At 42.2% G+C, this 17,665-nt stretch overlaps 1 protein-coding gene across 3 annotated transcripts in view; it reads right to left on the bottom strand.

Moving 5' to 3' along the window:
• The window catches only part of OCA2 (OCA2 melanosomal transmembrane protein), a 293,670-nt gene that overhangs the window by 275,251 nt on the left and 754 nt on the right, over window positions 1-17,665 (bottom strand). The gene's annotated exons all lie outside the window — the stretch shown is intronic.

Raw genomic sequence — 17,665 nt, 5'->3', positions numbered from 1 at the left:
AGCTGCTGTAAGTGAAGGCAGCACAGGGTGACAAGAACCCAGGCAGGAAAGGCTGTTAGGAAAGAGTATTCTGCAATCTTAAGTGTCTTCCAACACGTCTTTATTGATTATTACAGATTGGTGATATTGTTATTTTTACTTTGGGTTCTTTATCCTTCAGACATGTCAGACTAAGCATATAGCAGTGCTCTATCCTGTTATTTGGTGCATATAAAGGTCTTTTTACCTTCCTTTTTTAGTAACAAGCAAGACAGTAGGAAGGGGTTGATTAGTTGACACTATATTTTGAAATCATTAAAATAAGCCTGGTTAGTTTCAGCTCTGTTTCAGAAAAAAAGAAAACTCAGGTTGCCAAGTGGAAAAGGAATAACTATATCAGGGGTTGGTTTTTTATTAGTTTTATGCCTGTACTCTACTAACAAATGTTACAAGTTCTTAACAAATTATTCTACAGACTTTCAAGCTGAACACCAAGCGCCCTAAAACAAAGTGTAGGAAAAAATGTGTTATTGCCCCCTGAATGATATGTCTAGATGATTGTTATTCCCACAATGTCAATCGTTCTTATGTCTAACTTGATAAACTGCAGGTGCTTGAGACTGCTGCAGCAGCTAGAATACTGATACGCAATAAACGTTCCTGTCACATCTCTCCTGTCTGCTGTTAGCCTAAATTTACTTCATAGAAAAGATGATGATAAGGAGTCTCTTTGCACAAAGGAATTAGAGCCTCCATATGCCTTGGCAGCTGTACCATGGAAAAAGATAATACCAACAGGTGCAGAAGAGCAGAGTTCATGATATTGTTGGTTTCTCCCCTAATCCAAACATGCAGCAAAGCAGAATAAAATAGGTCTTTTTCCTACAGGACCCAAGTGCAAATAAAGGTAGCAATGAGATAAACGTGCAGTTTTTAGCTGCTATCTTTGTCCTAGTATTATTAGACTTCAGTTTGGTTTGTGAAATGCCCTTTGGTACAGCAACTATTTCAACAGGCAAACAAAGCAGCATACTACATATGACTATATTTTTCAAAATGAATGTAAAGTTTTCATAGCCTGCTAATATGGCTGGAATTTCTACTTCACTGCAGGTAAAAATAACTGCTGCATGATTTGTTGACACTGGCCATAATACATCCAAGGTAATTAAACCAAAGAGGAGACACTAAAGGAGCTAGTTAAGTATTTTGTATAGATCCATTTCCATATTCAGTTCTCAAAAAGTTGGATTTTTTGTTTACTTTTAAAAAATTATTTTAAAAATTGATTCCTTCCTGTACTAAATAGTTCCATGGCTAAATTCAGAAATTAATCATCACCACAGGACAAAACTATTTCCTGTTTTACAAAGCAACGAATGTAAAAACAATACTCTTCTGAGACAGTCATGGCAAACAGCAAAGCATTCCAGGAGCCAGACAGTGACCCTGTAAATGGATGTAGCTGTACTGATTTCAGGCATTGTTAGTACTTATTCTTCTTTCCAGACAGCCAAAGGGATTTGGTTCTGTTCCTATCAAAGTTTTGCTTTGATTTTAGCTGGGACAGGGTCAGACTTGATTGAGCTAATAAGCCTCGGTTTGGATTAGAAATTTCAGTGCTATTCTAATAACCTGCTCTGGTATGAATTAAAAATTGACCAAACCTACACTGAGTAAGCAAGGGTGAAAATGAAAACAGACATATTTAGAACTTTCTTTTTTGGATTTGGGCACTCTATTAGCACCCTACTGCTCTACACAGCTTTTTACCTGCCTCATGTTGCGAATGAGCCTGCTTTTACGTACATTCATATTTCTTAGATGCAAACAATCATGAACTAGAAGGAAACACAGCATCTTCAATGAAAACTGGTGTTTCCGTGCTGTTGATGGCACTGGTTCATGTTATAGTCCTGACAAATTCATTAACTTCTCTCTCAGCTTTAAAGCATTTTTACAAAACCAAGAGGCTGAAAGCACATGCTATGGGATGTAGACTTGTGAAGCTGGCAGCTTTCTGGAGTGTTAAAGCTTATGAAAATCCAAATCCAAGCTGAAATGTATGGAATGTGAGCCTCGCCTCAGGGCTTTATCCAAAATGCACTGAGGCTAGTGAGAGTCCTTCCACTGACTTCACCGGGCTTTGGATCAAGCCCTTCAAAGATGTAAAACAGGCTTGAAATGCTTAGCTTGTGAGAGATATTTGGTTACAAAAAGAAGTTGCCCAAATCTGTGACTCCGAGGGGAAGGCAGGCTGAATGAAGCAATCTCAAGGCCAGAAGGTCAAAATTACACAGGGAAACTGCACCCTTCATGCTGGCGAGTTGGCAGCACGGGCAGAGTAAAGGCAGGAAGGGAAGGACACCAGATCAGCCCCAATCCACAGCAGAAGAGGAGGTCTATGAATAGCAATGCTGAGGCTGGTGCCTTTCCGTTTTCTGGCACTGCTTCCTGCTGACCACAGTGTTTCCTCCTCCCTCACCCATGGGAGACACTTTTTTCATATTGGTGCCAATGTGATTATGAATTATTTTATTTAGGTATCCCTGGGAACAAGATATTTCAAATATAGCACAGAAACAGAGCTTTCCTACCACACTAAAAAGGAAGAGCAAGAAAATCTCCGAAGTGATCAAGCAACTTAAATGTTCCAGCAACTGAGGATTGCTTTAAGCATTTAAGAGGAGGGCTGAAGCCACAGTCTAGCAGCTGCCACAGAACTGGAGACAAGAGGCGGGATTTTGTTCCCTGTTTTACTATGTGTTTAAGCTTGTCTCAGGGCTAAAGTCTGCTAAATAACATTTGTCCAGAAGGTTTCATTCAGCAAAGCTGTAAATTGTTTTGGTATTTTGAGGAAGGATGTTACAGTAGTAACAGTAACAGCCTCTGCTCATCAAAATGTTTGGCCTATGTGTGAGAGTACACCTGAGTGTGTTTCCCTGAAAGGGGGAATGAGGGTGGCCTCTCTGTTCAGATTATCTTAAGCAAACGGCCCCGATGAGTGATGGTGTTTGTTGGCACTCACGGAAGACAATGCGTTCCTGGGCAGAAAGTTCACTGCACAGAAGAGTCATTAGCGAGCCCTTCTGTGAATCCCTCCAAGTCTCCAGAAGGTCTGCAGCAAGAATGCATTTCTGAAGCAGCTGCTTAAAGATCTGAGGGAAACTTGGCTGGAAGAATAGCCACATGATCCTCCAGTCCCTCGAGTATGTTTGGTTTTCAGACGCTAAGTCCAACGTGACATGACAGCCTTACACAACCAAAAACTCACCATTGACTGACAGAGCAATGTGACATCATGACAGTTAGAGGGGGGGGGGGAGACGTGCACCCACCTTTCCCTTTCTTTCTTTATTCTCATTCGAAGTTTTTTTAGCCTGTAACAGCTCAGATGGAAGTGAAAATGTCCTGCAGTGACTCTGGCTGTCAGTGTAGGGCAGCACACTGGCTGCGAGCGAGTTGCCCTGAGTATGCATGAGCACTGTGATCACCTTATGTCAGGGCAGACCCACAGGCACAGCCAGCTCCAAGCTTTGGAAAAGTTCAGATGAGTTTGTTTCATCTCTAGCCCTAGCCCTCCATCATCATACTATCCCTTTAAAAATCTCTATTGAAAAATAGGCACTGAAAAATATAATTTGCAGGTCATAGAGCTCAACAGAGGGCTGGAAGAAACCAAAAAACAAGTCACATATTGCTGTGTGACATTTAGCTCCACTCTGCTCTTGGTTCCTATCCTTATATGCTGGAGGTGACACCCTACTCCCACTGTGGGACACAGGTACAAATAAAAAGGGGAAAGGAGACAAAACTGTTGGGCCTGACACTCACACTAATGACTCTTCTGCCTACCATAAAGCTAGAGCAAGATACATAAGATACATTTGCACTTACTCTAAATCCTATTTTCACTGTCAAAGCAGTGTAAATGAGTGCTAGGGTTGGTGGGAATAAGGACTATTATCTTCAAAAAGATAATTTGACCTTTCTAAACTTTGCAGCAATTTCACTGGAATACAGAATTTTCTTTACCCCGATACAATTAGGAAATCTCACCCTAGCAGTCTTAAGAAAGTGGAAGACAATGACTAGATAATTTAGTGCATCCCAAAGTCTTTAATTTAATAATGGATCGTACATCAGGAGACATATTCAAAGATATGTATGAATTTCACATCAAACTGCAGACATTTGTTTCTTCTGCTTCATACAAGATAATTGCTAGATTATGGATAATTGTTAGGTAAAATAGTCGTCTTTTCATTTATCAAAGTTCACAAAAGTTACCTCACAGCAGAAATAGTTCTAAGTTAACACAGCAACAAAAATTTCTAAATTATTCACTTTCTCTGACATCCACGTCTGTATTTTAAAGCTAAATATCAGTTACTTGAAAGTAAACCAAGTCTCTCTGATGCTCAGAGTTGTAGCTCAACTAATTTATTGCTTAGTAAAGTCGAAAAAGATTTATGTTTATTCCATTCAACTTTTTTGAAAGTGTTCATGAAATGCATTGCATTCAATAGGTTAAACATTTTTTCTGATTTACGGGACTTTAAAGCAGTCTGTGGGTAGAAGCAGAATAATCTATTTACCAAAAAAAAAAATTAGTTTCTCCTCTGTTTCATTAAAGCCAAAAAGTTGGACATCTGGGTTAATTTCTAGAGCAGAGAATAAGTGGCTAAACAAAAACAACTCACATGAAGAGAGGAAAAGGTGTCTATAATCTGTGAATGACTGATAAACATATGTAAAGCAGTTGTAGAAGAACACATAACTTCATTCCTTTCAAAACATAAGGAAAAACAGTAACAGCAGCTTAGCCTAAGTATTGCTGGAACTGGTGTGAGAAGCTTCCTTTAGAAAATACAGACACCTTTAGCTTAGGGTTATATGCCCCCAAATTATTGAGATACCTTTTGCTTAAATTTTTATGATTACAAACTCTTTTTAAGGCAGTCACCTGGGCCCGTTCAGAGCAAGCATCTCTGCAAACAGACCTATGCAAATAATAGGTCTAGGAACAAGGAATGCAGTCTATTTACAGAAAATGAACCTGTATAGCAAGGAGCCGTGGCCCTGCAAAATGCTCCAGCATTTAACAGACAAAGCAAGCCTACAATCTCCTGCACTATGTAGCAAAAAGGACAAATGTAATCCTTGAAGGTAAATCCAAATAGTGGGTAAGAATTGAGATTGTTGTTTTCCCTCCATGTAAGAATTTGTTACCCACCAATTGGGTACAGTTCTGGGGCTCCCCTTTTGGAAAGGAATTTGAAAGAAGAGAAGCAGTGCAGAAAAAAACTCAATTAAAATCATTCAAGGGCTGGAGAAATGCCTTACCATGAGAGGGACCAAAGGCATTCAATCTGTCCCATTTTTCAAAAAAAAAGATGGACCAATGACTCAATTACTAGGCCACCTTCACAGAGAGAAAATATCTGGTACTAAAAGGCTCTTGAACTTAGTGGACAAGGCATCACACAAACTGATGGCTGGAAGCTGAAGCCAGATAAATTCAAATGGGAAATACAGCACAATTTTTATGACTTTTTTTTAAGTTGTCACAATGATTAACTACTGAAACAAACTACTGAGGACAGCAGCCTGGCAATGTCTTCTCAACTAGAGTTATCACTGGGCCATCTGCTTAGACAAGTCACGCTGCTCAGTCCAGCACTTGGAAAACTGGCTGAAACGTGCAAACCTGCGATAAAAATGTGAGAGTTAGAGTCGAGAGCTCCCCTTGAGCCCCAAATGCTATGAAAGTCTGGCTGTACAAATTTCTTTTTAGTCCATGATCTCAAAAAAATTTGGGGTTAATTTTCCAGCTCAGGAAATAAATCAGTGTCAGTATCAACTGGAATTTGGTTTTCAGACCTTGGCTTTGCAGATCTTCGATAACGACCAGGGAAAACAGAAATGGTTATCACAGTAGAAAAAGTTGTTTCAAAAATCCTCAGTAATCTGTTCCTTTTGGACCTATAAAACCTTTAGGAGGCTTAGGCAAAAAAAAAGCATCTAGTTATTGAGATTTTTTTGTACATTTTCATGCTTAAAAAGCAATGCTTCTGCCAGCAATTTTCATTGAACACTGTTATTTATAGAGCTACTTCAGCAATGAAATAGGAAGCTGTAATCATACTCTACATGCTTTGGCAGCCCTTGACATGGGCAGGATGTCTGAGAGTACTGCATTCAGACTATCTTTTTTCCTTTCTTAATAATAATAAAAAAGATAATAAAAATCTGTCTTCAGAGCTTCCGTGTAAAAGGGAGAACTCATTACCTGAGAGACACACAAAATGCAAAGAGCTCATTATGTTTTTGCAATGAAGATACCAAGTTTAGCCAGACATTGTATTTTTATTGGATTTTTCAGCAGTAGAAGCAGAAGACTCCCAAAACGAACCCTCTGAGGGAGGAGAGGAGTGACTCTGCTCTTTCCCTTTGAGGCCCTGTAGCCAATGGGACATCTCCAGGTCTTTGTTCCTCACGACTCCAGCCCCGGGTGGAGCCGCTCATCGCTCATTCACCCACCCTGTAGAGGAGGAAGCTGATGATGATGAGTGCTGGTGCCTGCAGTCTCCCCTCCCAGCCCCAAGCTGCTGAACCCACAGAAATGCCTTCCAATAGGCCATGCCAGAGAGGGGCTTAGTTATGTGCCCACACAGTTAGGGGCTTAGTTAGAGTCAGCCCAACTCTTGTTTCAAACCTGAAATATCTCGGCCCCTGCTTCTCCTTGGGAAGCTGCTAAAAGGGACCCTTGTGCCCAAGGGGAGCTCAGTGGTGCCAGTGGGACCCACAGGCACTAGTGCTCGGGCAGCTGCACTGCCGGGAAGGCAGCCTCGCTTGCCCAGGAGGGCTCCTGCCCCTCAGCGCCCGCACGTGCACGTGTGCTCTCCTGCAGCACAAGCAGGGACTGTCCAACAGCCTTGCGGTGGATGTCACTGACTCAAGTTGTTGTGTTAACTCACTGCATGGCCTAATAAGGGATTCTGGAAAATGAACGTAGAGTGGCTTTTCTTCCTTTTAATACTCAGAATACAGGCAAAAAGCTGTCGTGGTTTAACCCCAGCCAGCAACTAAACACCACGCAGCCGCTCACTCACTCCCCCCCACCCAGTGGGATGGGGGAGAAAATCGGGAAAAGAAGCAAAACCCGTGGGTTGAGATAAGAACGGTTTAATAGAACAGAAAAGAAGAAACTAATAATGATAATGATAACACTAATAAAATGACAACAGTAATAATGAAAGGATTGGAATGTACAAATGATGCGCAGTGCAATTGCTCACCACCCGCCGACCGACACCCAGCCAGTCCCCGAGCGGCGAATCCCTGCCCCCCACTTCCCCGTTCCTATACTGGATGGGACGTCCCATGGTATGGAATACCCCGTTGGCCAGTTTGGGTCAGCTGCCCTGGCTGTGTCCTGTGCCAACTTCTTGTGCCCCTCCAGCTTTCTCACTGGCTGGGCATGAGAAGCTGAAAAATCCTTGACTTTAGTCTAAACACTACTGAGCAACAACTGAAAACATCAGTGTTATCAACATTCTTCGCTCTGAACTCAAAACATAGCACTGTACCAGCTACTAGGAAGACAGTTAACTCTATCCCAGCTGAAACCAGGACACTGCCACTGATTGTTGAAGACAACACTAAGATCCCCTCAAAGCCTTCTCTTTTCCAGGATCTCTCAACAGAGACAGAGATCATAAACTCAAAACCCTGCACATCGCATTTCGTATCCCTGATACCTGCATGAGAAGTGAGTATCAACTGGCACATGCAGCCTGAGGAAGCAAGAGCACAGGGGTAAAACTGAGCCCTACAAGCCAGAACATGTCACGTCTGGCCAGTGCCACTAACATCTTGGGTAGCCCCAAGAAAACCTTTTGAAACCTCTGTCTCAGATCTACATCTAAATGTTGCATCAATAAACTTTACCTCAACAGACATTTGAAATTCGTAGTTATTTGAGATTAAAACGGTCTTAAGCCACAGCAGTATTGCAAGTCCATCAGCAGCAATACCATCTGTGGTCAGCCAGGCAAAGAATAAAATACTCTGTTGTAAATTGGAAATGCATCCCAAGCACATGTACTCCTGTTTGCACCAAGCACATAAGGCAGAGAGAAGCAGCAGCCCCGTTCCTGCCTGCTCTAAGCCCAAGGGATTTTGTATAAGGTAAATGGCTTCATGCTGTCAGAGAGTTTTGTTAGACCTTTTTTTGTGACTGATCAGAGAAAGAAGCTACAGGGAAATGGCTTACTGGGGGAAGTATCAGACTCCCTGTGCTATTATTCATAAGAAATGTATCTCCAGAAATATTGCCTAGAATTGGAGCACAAAATCGCTTTCATCACAACAACTACCGGGTAATGGCTGCCTCCTGACCAGCTAGCACCTGAAGGTAGCAAAGGAGAAATCGCAAGCTGTCTGAGGACAGTCTTTGGATAGGAACATACAAGCACATTATCACTGTGAACCTGGGAGCGTGGTCACGGTGCGCTGGCTCTGTCCCCAGCACTGTCCCTCTGACGAGTCTCACCAGGAGCCCAGTGTCAGACCTGGAGATGGGTAACCACAGGAGCACTTACTGCAAAACACCAGCCACATTCAGTGTCACACAGTAGCTCTTCCTCCAATAACTTCTTTGGGTATATCATATCCCAAAGCTGCGTTAATGCTTTGGATGAAACCTTCATTTCCTTGAAATGAGAATAAATTTGTCCTCATTGAAGTCAGTAGCAAATATTTCCTTCTCTGTACCTCTGGCAAAACAGAAAAATATACACTTTTGAAATCAAAATGAAGCTAGCTGTGGCTTCATAGTTTCAGCCAGGCTGCAATGACTTAGCTTCATTGTGGTTCCTACATGCGGACAAATGAACTGGTTTACTATTATTTCATTTGGAGTATTTAAGTTAATGAAGCCGAAGCACATATGTTGTGACAGATTTGAGACTTAAGTCCACTTATCCTGAACAATAAGAAAGAGATGCAAAAAAGTGCTATGAGGAACAGTGAGAGGGAATGGACAAAACAGAGTCACTGCTGACATCCTCAGTCATAAAATCTTCAGTATATGCAGGAGTTTCATCAGGATCTTGGACATGTCACCTAGGATGATTTCCTTGCAGAGACTTACCCAAATACACCAGGTTCTAGTGCTTGAACAGCCTGTATGTCCAAGACAAGAAAAGGCCCATGTGATGAAATCTGATGCACAGAAAATGTTAGCAGAAAGTGGTATTCTTGGGCCATTATGACCATGCAGCCTTTATGAAGATATACACTCCGAAGCTATAACCTTCATATATTTGGCACATAGAGGTGCTAGTGTGTGTACACAACACCAAAGATGTCCCAGACATGCACTTCTCATCCACATTAAAATGCACCCAGTAAGACTGGAAACGGCATCTACAAGTAGTCACTTAAAATGGAAGAAAGGAAAATATGTGCAAAAAATAGCACCCACATCCCAAAGACAAAAGCTACAAAGACAAACTTGCAACTATGGCCACCACTGGTTAGGAATACCTGAACAAGTCTCTTCAAGGATGGACAGAGGCAAGGCATCCTCTCCACCAGGGCAGATTCAGGTAAAACTGTCATGGATGGCAAGAAAAAGTTCACTGTTTAGTGGGTCTTGGGAGCTAACAAGGATGATGCACAGAAAATGTCAAGAAGAAAAAGAAGAAAATTCATTACCACACGGGACTTAAAAAAATCCCATTAGATTATTCATTGATATCAAAGACCATATTGTTCACTGAAATTACTCAGCTTCCTTCTTCAGGAGAAAAATGTTACAGAACATTGTACAAAGCTTAGGAGGGAAGGAGTGCTCCCTAACAGCCTGACAGTCCCTCTCTATGAAATGATAATGCATCACAGGTCACCGAGGATACAGACGTGGAGCAACAGCCCTTAAATTCTTAAAGCAAATAAGAGTTCTAATTGTAAGTGGTTATGTGTGTGTGACTGTTATATCTACTTTTTCAAAGGAGATGCTTCTTTCAGTCTAAATTCACATTTACTTGTTTTAAACTCGTTTCCTGTTTTTCATTTTTACTCAGCTACGAAAATTGCTCAGAGGCAGGCACAAGCACCATGCGCTAGCTGCTGCCCAAACTTACATGTGCAATGAAGTCTGCAGCCTAACAAAACAGTAAATATGCAATGACACAAGAAACTCTCCTTTCATTCCCTTCCTCAGTTGAAATCAGGGATATAGAAGAAGTGTTTGCAAAAACGTTTCTTCTGCAAAACATGTACCTTGGGTTATAAGACTGTCATTAGGATATGTGATCACGTTAGGATGTGGTCTGTGCAGGAAGAACCACAGCACTGCTGCTGAAATGCAGCAAGATTAAAGTCAAGGCACAGCTCAGAGAATCTTCTCATAGACAGCCAAGGCCATGCTTATAGACCAGCCATCCAGCTACCCTCCTTTGCCCTAAGTCCTGTGTCCTGCCTTTCCTAGTCTCCAAGGATTTTCAGCTCCTGAGCAGGCGATGGTAGCTTTGTTCTCCACAGCCCTGGTTGGACTTCCATGGCACGAACTTGTCCAGCCACCTTTTGAATCCATGAAAATGGCAAGTATTCACAACTTCCTGTTGCAAAGAGCTCCTGGCCCATGACACTTCATTGCAAGTGATATTTTATTAGAAGAAGGTTTTTCCTGGACAACTGCAGACATTCTGGTTAAAACCAGACTGAAAGAGGGACCCTAAAGCATCAAGGAGACCAAGGGCTCATTGGGAATACAGGGGAGCTGGATTAAAATCTCTGGTCCAAAAACAGATTTGCATCTGAATGTCCCACAAGCCCAATATTTGACCTGATTTTGGGTATTCTGCCGCTAATATCTACCAGTACAAGCTGTTGGAGCTATACCAGTTTCTACAAATCTCTTGGGTCAGGGACTTGCTGTATTTGTGATGAGTTGTCAGCCTGTGGTCAGGGTGCTCATTTCCTGTGGGTAAGATGCAGCTCAAAGTTTCTTTCTTCCTTGGAAGACCTGAACCCACCTGAAGCCCCGCTGCAAAGGAAGACGCAGAGTCAGGAACAATCCAGGTTGGGAGGGACCTCTGCAGATCGCCTAGTCCAGCCCTGCTCAAACCAGGCCCGGCTCCAGAGCTAGCTAAGGCAGGTAACAGACCGAGGTACCCCAATCGCTGGGGTACCCAAAGCAGCCCAGCATTTGGGCCCGGTGCTCCCCGAGTACATGAACCCAGCGTAAGAAGGGAATGGGCTCCCAGTAGCCAGTAGGTTATGGCTCCTGGGAGACGCAGATGTGGAGTTTGTGTATCCCGGGGCACAGCTCAGCACAACCACCGGACTGTCCTTCGGGGTGTCTTCATCCGCCTCTTATTCCTGAATTCTTTATTTCACCTCAACACCAATGGTAAATGTTTCTGAAGTGCCACGGTTTCTGAGGACCAGGCAGCCGATTGCCTTTCCAGAAGGGTCTAGGCAGAACTGGGTATCTCCCTATCAGTCCATAAGGTCAGTTTTCAAAGCTAATATAGGTCCTTATTTTATCGAGGCACTTCTGAAGTGTATCCTCCACCCCATCCCCACAAGCCACCACCTGAAACTCCACCAGAGGCTGGGCCCCAGCCCGCCCAGAAGGACGTTTGCTTCCAAGCAGACGGTGAGGCCTGCGGCGAGCCTTACCAGGCGAGGGCCAGACCCCGGCGCGCATGACAGCAGCGAGAGCGTTTGGCTGACGCTCGCCCCTCAGCTGACCGGCCTGACCGTTATGTAAAATTCCTCAGACGGCGATGAGGCGTTCCCGGTTAGACACAGGCAGTCTGAGCAACGGCTGGATGCAGAACCTGCTGCGGGAGGAGGCAGGGATTTTTGAACAGAACCTCCATTTCCCCACACGCTTAGAGCAACCCGCCCCGATCCCCTGCTCTACCAGAGCCTTCCTCAAGCTGTCACATGAAGAGTCATCCACGGGCAGCAAGTTCGCCAAGTTCCGACTCAGATAGAACATAACTGTCCACTACTGGCTATAGTTAAGCACTTTCCTGAGCATCTTAGTGTAACGCACCAGGAAAAATAATTTCAAAGGGAAATTGTATCTGCAGGGTGAAACACCGGTTTAAAAATTAAACTAGCCCCGTTCGGTGCACTATGAAATTTTAAAGTAAATCAAGCAAGGTCATATAAGCACAAGACTGCCAGTTTTGAAAAAATATATTAGCAGTTACAAAAGCAAGTCTAAAACACCAGCACAAAAAAACTAAGCAGCTTGTGCTTTCAACGGATTGTAACAGATTGAGTTTATTGTTGAAAAAGTCAGGTCCTTGACTGAAGCTTGAGCCATGTTTGAGGGTATTTAAGGCTGTCGCAATAGGTTTTCTTGTGCCTATTAGTGAGTGAGTGTGTTCGGCTGCCTCCTTTCCTACAGCAGGACTGCTGAAGTGTCTCTGCCTCTCCCTCCCTCGCCAGTTTTCAGGAGCTTTAGCTTTGAGGCGCGCGGCTGTCTCATCCACATATATCCCAAGGCTTACTTTGGGTTTTTTCCAATTTTCCCAGTGATATTTGTATTCTGGGCCCTGTAATTAGCCCACTGCCCTTCACAACTGCCAGGTAAAATTCTCCCTGCTACTGATGAGACAAAGCAAGAAAGTTTAATTACCTAATCAGGAAATTAGAAGATAATTAACAGAGATTTATGAAGCTGCATTGTGTCTTTGAAAAGGTGAAAGAAAACATTGCCAGAGCTACCAAACAGGTAGAAACTATTCTTGCTTTAAACTGCCCCCTTAACGAGAAATCTTCCTGCATACATTCCTAAACACAAATGGCAAATATTCAAAAGTGCTTTACGGTATGAACATTACTGATGATAAATGATACCACTTTGACAAATATTTCTGCCTACAGAACTCTAGTTAGCTTGATTAAAATAAATTTCTAAATTACCCATCTATCATGAGATCTCCACAGTGTTGTGAAATTTGCAGTGCCTTCTATAGAATGAATTCTACTAGGAACTAAAATGAAGTGTCCTTGGAAAGAGCCACAGTGACCAAAATTAACAGACATCATTTGTAAAGATCAATCACTAGGGATGGATGTGCAAACACTGAAATGGCTCCTTCATAATCATACAATTATTGGATGATGTCCCTACAGACAAAAAGATATTGTCTCAACTGTGCATATACCTATATGTTATGATTAATGTCTGACATAGGAGAGGCTGTAGTTTAAGAGCAGTAGGAGTTTGAGAGTAGTTTATAGTGCTAGGTCCTGAACAGTTGCGACATCTCTCCAATTTGTATTTAGTGTATCTTTTGGCATTTTTCACCTTGAACACTGCCCTGTTCCCAAGAAAATGGAAAAAATCTTAAATATTTGTGGTGCTTGTGTTATGACTTAAATACAGTTTTCATGAAATATTTTAACCAATCCAGCTGTTCTGCTAAAAAACCAAATTATAAGCTTATAAACCTACAAAGCCATAACAAAAATGTATTTCTAGGACAAGCAATTACAAAATGCTGCGTTTCATCACTTCTCTGAAAGAGAACCTCTTTCAGAGGGAAAATCACCCATAAATGCCCTTTGGAGGTGTTCAAGGAACTGGGACTGGCGCCAAATGTCACACTTATATTTCTGCTGTGATTTAGTTTCCAACAAACTCCCTTCCAGCAAACTTCCCAGCACCCCTGCTGAAGCAGCTCCTGTGTTGTGCAGCTGGAAGAGACACTTTGCTGTGCCTGTCCTGCTGCTGCTCCTCGCAGAGCCCAAAATACATCCCAGCTGTGCCTTGTGCCTCATGGGACAGCTGCTTCCCTGCGCAGTACTTAACAAATCCATGCTAATCACAAATCCACAAATCCAAAAGAAGTCATGTAACCTCCTGCTGGACTGGGAGGGAAATGTATGCTTCAAGTCCTCCTGGTCTCATAACAGGTAAAAAACCCGAGATTTTTAACAAATGATCCCGTGAACAATGGAAAAGAAACTGCTACACAGTCCAATGCAAGGCCTGAGACCAGAGGAAGCCTCTGGCTTTGGGGCAGCCCTGGAGCACCCCAGCATGTGCAAGTCTCTCTCCATTGTATTTGACTAAACGTTTCTCAGGGGCCATTATTTCAGTCAGGGAAAAGTGTGGCACCAACTCTAATCCTGCTGGAGAAGAGCTCTGTGTAAGCAGTCTCTGTGAGGCTGCTGAGAACGGCAGCCCAGCTGTGGCAGTAGCTGAATGAGGCACTACCTCATTCCCCAAATCCAAGCCTCTGGTGGCTGAGCTGCAAGCTGCAAAACCACAGCAATATTAGCAGAAAGCAGTTTTGTTGGGACTGAACAGAACTCAATAGGTGGGAACTACTAAAAAAAAAAAAAACCACCATCAAAACAAACAAAAAACCTCTGCTCTCCCTTTGTGTGAAGCAACCAGAGAGATCATAGCCCAGTCTATTGAAAAAGAATAATCAATGCTGTTGTCAATTTCAAAATTACAAGTTATAAGGCTCATCATGCCTAGATGCTTTATTTAATTAACCAGAAATGCAGCGGATCGATTTTCTATGTTAAATTAAGCTAATAATTGTAATGATATGTGTAAAAGAGGTGAGGTTCTTTGCTACAAGCAGTTCATGTCAGAGAAGAGAAATGTCTAGAGGAGACCTCAAGCATAGCATCCACAGGGTGTGCTGGTAGTTTCACAGATCAAATAAATGCAACAGTAATTAGCCCTCCCAAGACAGTAAAAGAAGTCATGTGTTTATGCAAACTGGTAAAAGGCAATGAACGATGACCATGGAAGAAGATACGGGTACCTGCTGTTGATGGTGGGGGAGGCTGGCAAATGGCAAGCAGACTAAAAAACCTGTGGTGGACAGATGCCTCCAGACCCTTGTCCTGTGCCATGTAGCTAAAGAGAGTCTTTCATGAGACTTCAGTAGCCCATGGATCAGGTACCTTTTGCACTTACTGAGGCTCCATTTTAAAAGCCAGCTTCACTGAGAGAGAAGTCCAAAGCCCCAGAAATCCCTGCTGTGGCTGATGCTACCAGTTATCAGTCTCCTCTTTGGTACTTGTTTTACTCTTTCTTACAGGCTCCTGAAATACGACAGATCTGGTACCTAAACCCATTGAATGTTGCAGAAGGATTTCTGCCAGCCTAAGTCTTCTCTCAACAGGTGTCATGAAGATTGCTTCAAAACAAGGTAACGTATGCAAGAAAAAATCATCAATCAACCAGAAGATGCTGTACCCTGCATAGAAGCAGGTTCTTCCATTCATTTGCTGAACAGGAACGTGCCTTTTATTTCATTCTAGGCTATCATTTTTTGTATAAAAAGACACCCCTTTTTCTGCCCTTTTTGATAGGAAAATGCTGTATGCAGTTATATTCCTGCAGAGATGAAGAATTTCAATATTTTCAACAAGACTGCAAGGTCTAGGATCAGGGCTAAAGCATGGAAATTACAAGGAACATGAAAGCCCAAATGCTGATTTATGGCTGAATACAGTTTTTATGTTCAACACAGAGTGAATGGATGGGTTTGGCAGCACTATGCAGCTCTTCTAATGGTCACAGAATGTTTTCTTTCTTCCTTCAGGCAAATTAAAATATCAGTGGGTTCATTGCTCTTTCCTGTTTGATCTGTTCCTATCTGGACACACAGATTTTAGAGTGGATGATGATCCTACAGTGACCACATTAAAAAAGCAAACATCTGCCAACCCTTACCACATGGTGATTTCTGAGATAATGCTCCATTTGTCCCTGCTCAGAGCAGTGACACACACAGCGTGTGCCTGTCAGAAAATAGTAGGATTATTGCAGTTAGTTATTCTGGCTCCTTTGCCCAAAAATTGTAGGAAAGGTCATCCAACCGTTGGTACACAGATTTCAGTAATTGTCTTTTGTAAGTAGGACAGGCTGATGGGGTTTTGTAAAGCTCTTGAAGAAGAAACCGGGTCATCACTGTATCAATAGGCAAACTTTATTGCACTATTAACACGTGGTAATATTTGCTCTTGTCTCAATTTCAGATTTTTTTCTCTTTGTTTTTAATTGAATGAAACAACCTCAACTGAATAGTCACCACCCTTCCCCTAAAAAATATATTGGCTATGTGGCTGTTCTACAAAAGTAATTTACCAAAACCCCAGCAGTTTAGTCTATTCTGTGAGAGAGAGAATGGCCAAATCTTAACAGTAAGAACCTGAAGGCTTTCTGCTGTAACACGATTTAGCAATAGCTTTTAATTGGCAGTTCAAAGTTAATCCTTAGGGGAAAATGTGATCTGGCAAAAGCACCCAGTCACAGAAAGAGAAAAAAATATTCATTAGACTGTGGGGTTTTTTTTCTCAGTATTTCTGCAGCTATTGTTATTGGGAAACATTATAGAAATAATTACTGCATTGTCTCAGACTAACAAGACTCTTCTTACGTGATACATTTTATCTCTTTTGTACTTTATTTCTCTGCCAATGAAAAAGAGGGCAAAAGTTTAAATTTCGCAGTTCTCCTAGTAGGCTATAGCTTTATTTAACACGCCTTCTGAAGGGAAAACCATAGGCAAATCCCTTAGACTAACACTCTGCTCTTCCCTTTTTGTCCCTTGACATCAGTTTCACATGGCCACAAGCCTAAATTTTTCCTCTGTTTCTACTCAAACAGCCTCTCCAAAGACTTGCGGTGAGGAACCTTTTCTCCTCCTAGATTTAGCTGTAGGAAAAGCCCATAACCCAGACAATTCTTCTCATTAACTCACCAGGATCTGTTCAGCTCTAAATTTCAGCAATTCTGTCATCCGTGGTTTCCCTTCTTTGTTCCAGTGATGTTTAAGACTAACTCCTGGTGACCTGCTTAACTCAGAAGAAAGCATACGGATGCTTCAGGAGAGAATTGGTGAGGTCCAAATTAGCCTCCTACCAATAGATCAAAGTCTGCATTGAAAGCTCAGCTTTCAGCAGCAATTCAGGAGCTGCTCTTATGAAGCTACCAGTAATTCTGATGGCAGCATGTAAGAAGACCCAAATTTTTTGTGAGAGTTCAGGTAGCAAATAAGTGTCTGTTTTCAATCTATTACTGTATTAAGAAATACAAAAAGACTCCTACACATCAGCTGAACTACATCTCTTGAAAGTTGCAGCTCTTCAACATCTGTTTTATATGAGTAATAGATTTTATTCTCAAATATATATATATAAAAATATTCCCCATAAAAATTATGCAGCTACATTTAAGTGACTAATACCCTGACCTCTCGCCTTACAGTTTCATTGAAAACTAGGGTTCACAGCTAATTTGTAAAATCGCAAGCTCTCGGGAAGTGGGACAGTTTCACCCTCTTCCTCCTGCAGCAAATGCAGGGCTGAGCAGAACAGACCAGCCTATTGTTGGTCTGCAGACTGCTCTCTTGCTGGCAGACTACTCCAGCAAGTTGATTGGAAAAATCACAACAGTGTGTTACAAATACAGCCAACATGAGTAAAATCCATGAAAAGGAATGCTTCAGAAAAGTAATGGGAGCATATACTTGCTTCTTTCATTTTTTATTAAATCATTTTACTTTAGAGATGTATTCACTCCACAACATCAATGTGTTATTTCAACACACAGACCTAAACATACTTTTTAAACATGAAGGTTTATGTTTTACAGAACATCTAGCCCAAAAAGAAAGCCTGA

Source organism: Harpia harpyja, chromosome 22 (genome assembly GCF_026419915.1).
Source record: "Harpia harpyja isolate bHarHar1 chromosome 22, bHarHar1 primary haplotype, whole genome shotgun sequence".
Lineage (NCBI taxonomy): Eukaryota > Metazoa > Chordata > Aves > Accipitriformes > Accipitridae > Harpia > Harpia harpyja.
This window is presented reverse-complemented; position numbering and strand designations above follow the sequence as displayed.